The following is a 10,640-nucleotide window of genomic DNA, read 5'->3' on the forward strand; positions in this document are numbered from 1 at the left end:
ATAAGCAAATGAGGTCGCTGAAAGGAAAGGTAAGTTTTTGTTTCAGATGATTCAAAACCCCAAATTCTCTTTTTTTAAAGGTTGGGAACATAAATCCATTCTGCTCTTCTTGGAGGAGTGCATAAAGAGAAAGAAGACCCCAAAACACGGCGAGAAACAATTTTTCAAGAAATTGCAAAAGTTCTTGAAGAACACAAGTCAATTTTTGATGAAAAGGAATTGGAAAAAAGACGCTGGGATGCGACCCACACTGATAACTTCCCATCCCGTCTGTCGATTTGTCTTGCTTAAAAGTTTGTCTATATGTACTCGTATCAATTTTTACCAAATTTGCGTACTATTTTATGTAGATTTAATTTTTTATGAAAAACGGACTGTTGGATTTTTATAAAAAATTACTGAATATCGAAAACACTATTTTCTGTGAAATAGAATAAGTTTGAAGCCGATATTTTAATTTTTGAAAAGCTATTTGAGTCCAAAGTAAATTTTTAACCAGTTTTAGTATTGTTTTTTTTTCGAGTTTTATTTTTTGTAAAAATACTGTCAACTCGATTTTTTTCAAAATTTTATCGAATGTTAACAACAATATTTTTTGAAAGATAAAAGTAGTTTAAAGCCAATATCTACAAATTTTTAAAAAGATATTTGTGTCGAAAATCAATTTTTACCAACTTTTATACATATTTTTTAGGTTTTCATTTTTTGTCAAAAAAACTGTCAATTCGATTTTTCTCAAAATTTTTCAGAATGTTGAAAACAATATTTTTTATTAGATAAAATAAGTTAAAACCTTTAATTTCAAGTTTTTGAAAAGATATTTGAATCGATATTCAATTTTTACCAAATTGTATTGTTTTTTTAGATTTTTATTTTTTATAAAAAAAACTGTCAATTGGTTTTTCTCAAAATTTAATCAGCTGTCAAAAACATTATTCTTCGTTGCACAAAATTGTTTTGAAGATGAAATGATATTTTAGTCGTAAAATTTTGGAGGTGACAACTTTTTTTTAGTTTTTTTTTGATTTATAAAAAAAAACCGTTATATGGATTTAAAAAAAAAATTACTTCACGTTACAATATATTACATAACATTTAATTCAAGTCTTAAGCGGTTTTGGTTCTTTAGATATTTAGGGTTAACCAAAATGTTCACCTTTTTTTCAAACTGCTATGGTAAAAAAACCACCCACGCAATTTTGTTGAGAGCCCTTTCTGCATCTTTCTGCCTTATTTTCTGTATAACAAAATTTATTTGAAGTCGATATCTCTTCTGGTTCTCTTCTGGCACCCACAGACATCTTTCTAAAAATCTCTTATGTCGACTCTATGGACTTTTATCCAATGCGAGATTGAACGCAGCCAATCACACAATTGAAATGTCAATAATGACATAAAACCAAGTGTCTCCTATTGGTACCAGCAATGTATGAATTGATCTGTTTGGAGCGTAATATTCTTATCGAACTTATCTAATTTTCTAAGAAACATAATCTCTTGCAAATCCAACACTGACAAATGTTCAACGAATTGACTAATACAAACAATGGCGCAACATTTTACTTATTTAAATGTTATTTATTAGGCTAAAAAGGTGATTTAGATAATTTTAAACGTTTTTAACATCTTACTATCTCTTTACGTTTTGCTAAAGTTGAAATAGCTATATTAACTTTATCCATATGTCATCTGTATAATTATTCCAGTCCAGTCAATAGTTGGGAATTCCAATTAATAGGTCCGTTTAAGCGTAGTTGCTTTGTTTATTTTCACGAACTGTCACTTTTAAGACATGTTTGAAAACTCGTTTCTTAATAAAAGACAATTAACCATCTACCGTTTAAAATTTTCGGCGCCCTTAGTAATTTGCTAAATATTTAAAAAAATTGCTAACAAGTACAATTTTAAGCAATAGGTCGTTTAAAATTTTGCGCCAAGAGATTCAAATGCATAAGAAAACCATCGCTGAAGCATTAGTTGCCATTACCACTAAGTTCACGATAGTATTTTATAAGTACTCCATAACGATGGAGCGCATATTAAACGAACCCAAACATTTAAACTTGACGTCTCCTCCATTATGGCTGAAACACAAACACGCTTTGGCTTCGCCTGACGTTTAAGAGTTCAGCCATAGGAATTCAATGCATGCTACCAAAACGAAGCTTTGACCTCACGTTTCGTTTGACAATCGTAAGGAAAAGAACGTAATGTTACGTAATGTGACTCCAAACGGAAGCTCCAGTTCAAATTAGCTGAACATTTGCTTTGTCTGACGGCTTCATAGAAGTAGAAGTCAACAAACAATAATACATTTTCTTTTGGAGGGATTCTCATTGGTTATTATAGAAATGTAATCCTAAGCAACCTCGAAGCAGGTCCATCGTAACGCAAACGAAGCCGAAGACGAAGCGTGTTTTAGCCATTACTGACATTACTAGCACACAGGAATGGTTAATAGCTGTAAGTCTAAAGGCCTTATTTCTTCTCGAAATGTTGCGCCACTAAATTTATCTAATTTTAAGAAGTTCCAAGGCATACAATTTTATAGTCGGTATTATTATTTATTTTAAATTTTTTAAACCCCAATGAACAAATATACAATTACGCTGCGACTTAAAGATGAAATTAATTAAATCACAAACACGCTTCAGCTTCGGCTTCGTCTGCGTTACGATGGGCCTGCTTCGAGGTTGCTTTGAATGACACTTCTGTAATTACATCCCTCCAAACAGCAAATATTTTGTTTGTTGACATTTTTTTCAGCTTTTTTTTTGTTAAGCTGTCAAACAAAGCAAATGTTCAGAAAATTGAACTAGAGCTTCCTTTTGAGGTACATTACGTAACATTACGTTACGATTGTAGAACGAAATATGAGGTCGAACTCGTAAACGAAAGGCGAAGCTGAAGCGTGTTTGTGATTCAGCCATTAACTTTTATAAAGTTTAAATTAAGAGAACAGCTGGTAGAGAACCAGGGTCTAGTGCCTTACAACTCACCATTTCGGAAGAACGGTAGTCAATAACTCTTATTAAAGCTAAGTATACACGATTGGAACACGTAGCATGATGGTTAGTGCATGGACTGTCATCCAAGAGGTCTTGGGTTCAATCCCTGCTTGTGCCACCTCAATTTAAAAAAAAAAATTTCGCTGGTACTGCCTCTTGCAAGGAATTGACAATTTCTTCAAGAGTAATTCTTGTCATGAAAAAGTGCTTTCTCAAATTAGCCGTTCGGATTCGGCCTAAAATTTTAGGTCCCTCCCATTCCTGACAACAGTACTCGCACACAGGAATGGTGCGAGTTGTAAGTCAATAGGCCCTGGTTCACAACGGACTGTTGCGCCACCCAATTTATTTTTATTTATTTATTTTTATACACGATTGGAAGGTCTTCCAATATTGGCAGCTTTTTCCCAGAACATAGCTGTGTTCCAGACCTAGTTTCAAACAGTTTTAGAAGTCGTTCCATACTTCAAAAGTTGTGCTAATTTTTACAAAAGAGAGCGCGCCAGTAACATAGATAGATAGTCCGAGGAATTAGTTCTGGCGATTTATGGGCTATCTGTCAAATTCGATTTGAAGTTCACTTCAAGCAATGACAGAAAAAAAAACTATTGTCTAAGTAATTCTTTTCTTTTCATTTTAGTTCTATTAAATGTGACTATTCTTCATATTTTCTATTTCCTTTAATTAATCAAATAATTTTCATTAAATTGTAACCTTTTTATAAAACTGTTACTGAAAAAGAAATTTGTAGTAAAAAAAAAAATAACTGTAAATATATGTTGTTGAAATTAATTTTATTGGATTCTTGTTCATGATTAAGTTGATTAAAATTTATCAGTGATCTCCGGTGACGGAGTATATTTTTGACGATAAAAAAGTGGTCCAAATTCGAGCAAATTGAAAATCGTTCAAGACATTTTGACAGTTTGCTCTCTCTCTGATAGCATTTCATCCCGACTCCTCAAATTTATAATTTGCACAACTTTAAGTGCGAGAAATGTCTGGGACAGATCCACAATGTTAACACCGAATTTTATCTGTCAAAAGTGACAGAAAAAAAATGTCAGTTCGCAAATTTTCTATCAAAATATTGTTTGACTTCTTGCAATCGTTTGTAATTGTAATTGTCCACTAATTGGATATTGGATGATGTTCTTCCCAAACAACATTATTCAATTTGTATTTTTCAGAATTTGAAAATCGAAACAAATAAGAAGTCGCCGTTTGACAACATAACGAAGAAGCAGTTATAGAAAAAAAAGTCTGAACAAATTTGGGATTCTGCTTCATTATTGTTTCACTGGTTTTATATTGTATACCTTTTTAAATGTTTTTGTACAACCTGTTGTTCTCACTTCAACTGTCATCTGTCGTGACAATTGTCTTCTAATGAGTCTTCTAATTTTATTGTTTTGTCTTCCAACCGCGTAAACAGACAATTAAAATATATAAACGGATAACTTTCACTTGATAGAAAATTGGAAATTGTCATCTAATTGGATGTTTTTGAAATACTTTTGACAGTTTGGCCAAAATTAGAATGTCTTCCTATCGTATATTCTTAGATGAACTCTTCGAAAAATAACACTGTCAGAAATAATTTTCTTGCAAATTGTGGCCATAAAATATTCACCAATTTTGTTATAAAAATTATCAATTTTTCCACGTTGTTAAAGCGTTTATCGTTCTATTTTTAGTAATGGCGTAATTTTAACTTGTCAAATGTCAAAAGATGACAGCTATCCACATTGCCGCCTATTCAAAATGAAATTTCATAATGTGAACGCCTTTCCATGAGTTTCTAGCGAAAACTTTAAATTCAAGTGAATGAAACCTACTCGGGAGCTTTATTCAATCTTACATTCAAAACCTATTGGTCTGACTGCTAATGATGCTTGCTTCTGCTGGCATCGCTTACAGTCAGAGTGCATATGCAAAAATAAGCTTTGGGTCTATAGATACGAGTATATTATAAATTGTTTGATTCAAACGTGTTTTTTGTTTATAGTTCTTCAAATTGATAAATCACCAGCAACTACTGAAGATGCACTTTGTGGGTGTGATAGCTTTTGTTAATGTTGTTGTTTTTATGTTGACAATTTGTGATGACATTGCCCTGATAATACATAAAGAAGATAAATGGGTTAGCTATTGTTAAACATTAAATAAACACAGGGGCGTCTTCTAAAAAAAACTAATGAAATAACAATTGTCTAGTTTCGTGGCAATGAACATTTAATGGTTTCTTTTTTGTACTAAATTAAAGTTTTTTGAAAGATTCAATAATAAACAATAATATTATTATATTCGAATTGGGTAAATCCATTTATTCATCTTGTGTAATATAAACGTGCTATTAGTAATAGAATTTAGAAATATAAATAAAAACTGTTATGAGTCGAGATTGTTATTACTTTTAGTTTTGATTACGTATGTTCACTTGCCTTACAATATTTTTGACGGGACACGATTTTAAAGAAAAACAAACATAAGATTTGAATCTTCTTCTTTTAATTGTTTAGCTATAGCATCAGGAAATAAAAGTCGATAAGGCAGTATTAGTCATTTTTGACAGATGGAATTTCCCGGAATTATAATAATTTTGTTTGATTTTAATTAAAACCAAACTGACGAAAAAAGTTGCAAATACCTTCATGGAAAATTTTTAAAAACTTATTACATCATTACGTTAAGATATACAAAAAAAGTTAACTGGTTAAGTAGGGGGATGCCCAATAACTTGTATATTCCACTAATTAATATCAATCATAAAATGTTATTGCAAAGTGTCAGAAACACACAAGTTGTATTGCAGGAAGTTATTAAAAATAAAACGATAAAATGATTAATAAACACGAAGTGTTATCATCGCCTTATAACACCGAAACAAGTTTAAATAATTATTATTATTATAATTTTATCAAAACATAGATTTGGAAGATGAATTGATGTAAAATTATTATGCAGTGGCGGAGAAGAACTTAAGGCAGTTAATAAAACGGCTCATGATTTAATTGAGATTGAAGTGAAAATTAGTTTCCATATTTATTTAGATGAACATTTACCCTATTGATTCCTTAAAAAATTTTACCTCATGATTGTCAAAGTGACATAACAAAGAAAAACCTACATCGGAACGTCATCATAATGTATTTTTCAACTTTTAAATCAGGTTGTTTGTTGTTATTGTTATAATAACCATCAACTCAATTTATTCTCAATCCTTTGCGAATCGCCTACACTTTCAAAAACTTTACAACTTTAAAAGAGTTTTTGATCCTTGTTGACATTTTTCATTGGCGATTTGTATTCACAAACTGTCATTTTACGTCCTCACCCACCATAAGAACCGAATTGATTAGCAACAAATCGATTTGCATATTACACCCGAGACCGAGACGTTATAACGTTTGGAAGCATCCAGAGTTAAGACTTGATCTCATGCACACTTTTAATAAACATGAGGCATAAGCTGAGCTGAGCATCGGCTTGGCATATGCGTGCGTGTAAACACTCTTCGATGAGGTAAAGTTTTCTTCGTTTTTTTTTTGTATCTTTTTGCTATTTCAACAGAACTCCTGCGGTAGGTAGCGGCATTGAAATTTGTCACAATTGTGATTCTATATCAAAACGTCATTTATTGATTCACATCAAAAGATCCCCCGTGAAGGTTTTTATGAGAGTCCTTGTCATAAAATATAGATTTAGATTTCTTTTATTTAGAACAAAAGAATTTAATATTTATTTTATTGTTATTAGTAATCAAATGGAATGCAATTAAATTTACCCATTGTGAACGAACATACATTATTTTTAACTTTTGATTGTTTGTGGTTTTCTGACACACGTCAAGGCTGTTGGTTGTTGGTTGGGTCTCTTGAATAATAATAATGTATTCGTATTATGTATGATGTTCTATTGTTTGTGGTTAGATTTGTACAATGTTTGTTAAATTGATATCGTGATGTCTGTGGTGAAATAGTAAATGTTTAATTGTGTTTAATTGGGAGATTTATTTTGACATCTGTCAAAACCACAAATTAACACTTTTATTGATTAAAATTTGTAATGTCAATTGGAAGTCTAATACTATAAGTGTCATCAATACGAAAGACAATAATGAACCTTAAATCTGAACTTATGTATATTTTTCATGAATACTTGAACGCCCCAAACTAAAATATATGATTATTAATATATTAAACTATAATTAAATTACTAACTAGTATAATTAATTATAAATAATGAGATTCCATGGGAGTTATTATTAAAGTAGTTTTGTTTGTTTACAATGTTTAACTTTTGATTCTCAACAGGGGAGTATATTAAATTTATTTAATATTTCGAGAGGGGTTATGAATACTCTTAGGATGTTAAAGGTTTAAATGGTTAAAATATAGGTTTTAAGGATAAAATAGGGTAACATTTGAAAGGGATAATATTACTCAATGTCTCAAAAACTTGAGTATCAAATTGTAAGGGAGAAACAAAGCTAGTTAAATAATTCTACATTCTTGATGTCCAGCTCATAAAGTATATCTTTATTTCTGACACTACATTGTATTGCATTTCTGAGTGTTCGAATATTGAGGAAGAATGGTTTGAGGGGGGGTGCAATTATTCGATGGATAAGATGTTAAATAGAAATTTATTAAAACTGTTAAAATATTAGTTTTTATTGTATGTTTTAAATAATTAATAAGTAAACCCTATGTTGAATAATTACTTTGCTTATTTCCTTGTTTCTTTTATCTCCCACTTTCTCTTCTCTTATAATATGTAAACTTAAACTTGCTTAATTACGATCTTAGTATACATCATTGTAAGCTTACTCTAAATAAAATACATTACAGATCTTTGTAATAAGTGAAAGAAGTCAGACGTGGTTTCTCTTATTGCAACAAAAACATATCTTACTTACTTACTTGAGGTAGCGCTACAGTCCTGTGTGAACTAGGGCCTCACATAACAAACTTCTCCATCTAGCTCGGTCCCTAGCTAGATGTCTCTAGTTTCGAGCTCCAAGTTGGGTGAGGTCACTTTCAACCTGTGCGCGCCACCTGATCCGTAGTCTTCCTCTATTGCGCTGTCCTGTGGGGGTGGATTCGAAGACTTTCCAGGCCGGAGCATTGGGTTCCATGCACTCTACGTGACCCAGCTATCTTAGCCGTTGGAATTTTACCCTTCTGGCTAAATCTACGTCGCTGTACAGCCCGTACAGCTCGTCGTATCACCTTCTCCTCCACTCCCTTTCGATGCATACGGGACCGTAGATCACACGAATAACTTTTCTCTGGAACCGACCCAAGGTGCTTTCATCCACTTTTGTCATAGTCCATCCATAGCCCCCATGGATGGGGATGATAAAGGTCTCATATAGCGACACTTTGGTCCCTCGAGAGGGGACTTTACCACAAAATTGCTTTCTTAGCCCAAAGAAACAGCAGTTAGCAAGAGTTATTCTTCGTTTGGTCTCAGCGCTGGTGTTGTTTTCTGCCTTTACAGCGGAGCCTAGGTAGGCGAAGACCTTGACTACCTCAGAGTTACGTCTGTCGATGGTGACGTTTTGACGAAGACGTCGGTGTTGTATGTCCTTTCTTGACGAAAGCATGTACTTTGTTTTGCCCTCATTAACCGTTAAACCCATTTTTCCGCCTCTGCCTCAATACTCACAAAGCCCCATTGACATCAACGCTGAGTTCTTCCGATTATGTCGATGTCATCAGCATAACATGCTAGTTATTGGACGGACTTTTGAAAGATAGTGCCTCTAGTGTTGACGTGTGAGCTCTGCACTATTCCTTCAAGCACGATGTTAAAAAAATCACATGATAGCGCATCATCTTGTCTAAAACCTTTTTTGAAATCGAAAAGTTCTGTTAAGTTGTTTCCAACCTTTATGGAGCAGCTTGAATTCTTCATGGAAATCCTGTACGAACGAACTAGTTTGGCAGGGATGCGAAAACTTTAGACGTTCTCATAACGGCAGAGAATATTTTATAGGCGATGTTAAGTAGACTGATTCCTCTATAGTTGGTGCAGTTTAGAGGGTCTCCTTTTTTCAGGATCGGGCAAACAATACTGAGGTTTCATTCATCGAGCATGCTTTCTTCCGACCATATTTTAGGTACGGATAAGTTGGTGCATGCTCCTAACCAACTTATCTCCAGGTGCTTTAAAGAGTTCGGATTTTTGGATTTCATAGTTTATGTTGAATGGATCATCATCCTGCCTGAAAGCGGAATTCGGTTCGTCGTCCCCGTTATACAGTCTGCAGAAGTGGTCCTTCCATATCCGCAGCATTGAATTCGGTTCCACTTTCGTCTTTAAGGCCTTCGGTTCTAGGTTTATGTACCTGTGGATTTCGTTTCACCTGTTCATAAAACGTTCGAACTTCATTCCTGCTTTTAAAGCTTTGAACATTTTCGACTGCACGCTTCTCCTGCCCTCTCTTTTTCCTTCTGAGAAGTCGGTGTTCCTCTCGATCTTCTGCTCATAGAGCTCACAAGCAGCTCAAGTCTTTTTATGCAGCGGCGCACATCAAACCAGGGGTTCCTTGTTGGTGGTTGTTTGAAACCCAGCACGTCAGAGGCGGCTTCTCTGATTGCATCTTGGCAATATTGCCACTGGTTTTCGATACATTGTGTTGGCGGCAGAGAACTTCGAGAGAGGTTATTTGTAACTCGGTATCCCTTTGACGTGGTACCATCTCCCAGGACCTCCCTGTTTGCCTTGGTTCTGGAAATCAGAAGTGCTACCTTGGCTACAACGAGGTAGTGGTCCGAGTCGATGTTAGCTCCTCGGAAAGTTAGTACATCCATAATGCTGGAAGCGTGTCTGGCGTCGATCGCAATATGGTCAATCTGGTTGAAGGTAGATTGATCTGGAGAAGTCCAAGTTCCTTTGTGGATGTTGAGGTGTGGAAAACGCGTACTGGCTACCATGACGTTTCGCCACGCAGCAAAATCTATGAGCCTGAACCCATTGTCGGAAGTGTTGTCATGCAGGCTTTTTTTCCCGATTATTCCACCAAAAATGTCTTCCCTTCCTAGCTTTGCATTAAAATCGCCCAGGACTATTTTAATATCGTAGCTAGGACACTGCTCATATGTTTTGTCTAGGAGCTCGAAGAACATATCTTTGGTGTTGTCATCTTTCTCTTCTGTAGGGGCGTAAGTGCATATAAGGCTAATGTTGCTGAATTCAACCTTGATGCGTATGGTCATGAGGCGCTCATTGATGCACCTATAGCTCACGACTCTTGCCTAAGTCTGGCTCCAATGACAAAGACGCATCCAAATAAGCGCTGTTGGTTTTCGTGGCAGCAGTGACCATAATAAATATCGCAGTTTTTCATCCTCTTTTTGCCCGGCCCCTCCCATCTTATTTCCTAGATGGCTGTGATGTCTGCTTTATAGCAGTGTAGGGCCTCCGCTAATTCTTTTGCCGCACGTGGTCTGTTAACTATGATGTTCTTACGTGGCCAGAAAGTCACCCCGACGACACAAGTCCCAACCTGGAGGGCCATATCCTAAGTATAACTCCAAGGATGGGGAGCCGGTTAAAACCGCTCCTTATAGGTCTGGGCTCCGAATAAGTCGAAGAAGCCCTATAAGGTGTTCACTAAGTAGT

The sequence above is a fragment of the Eupeodes corollae genome, chromosome 1 (genome assembly GCF_945859685.1).
Source record: "Eupeodes corollae chromosome 1, idEupCoro1.1, whole genome shotgun sequence".
In the NCBI taxonomy this organism is placed as follows: Eukaryota; Metazoa; Arthropoda; class Insecta; order Diptera; family Syrphidae; genus Eupeodes; species Eupeodes corollae.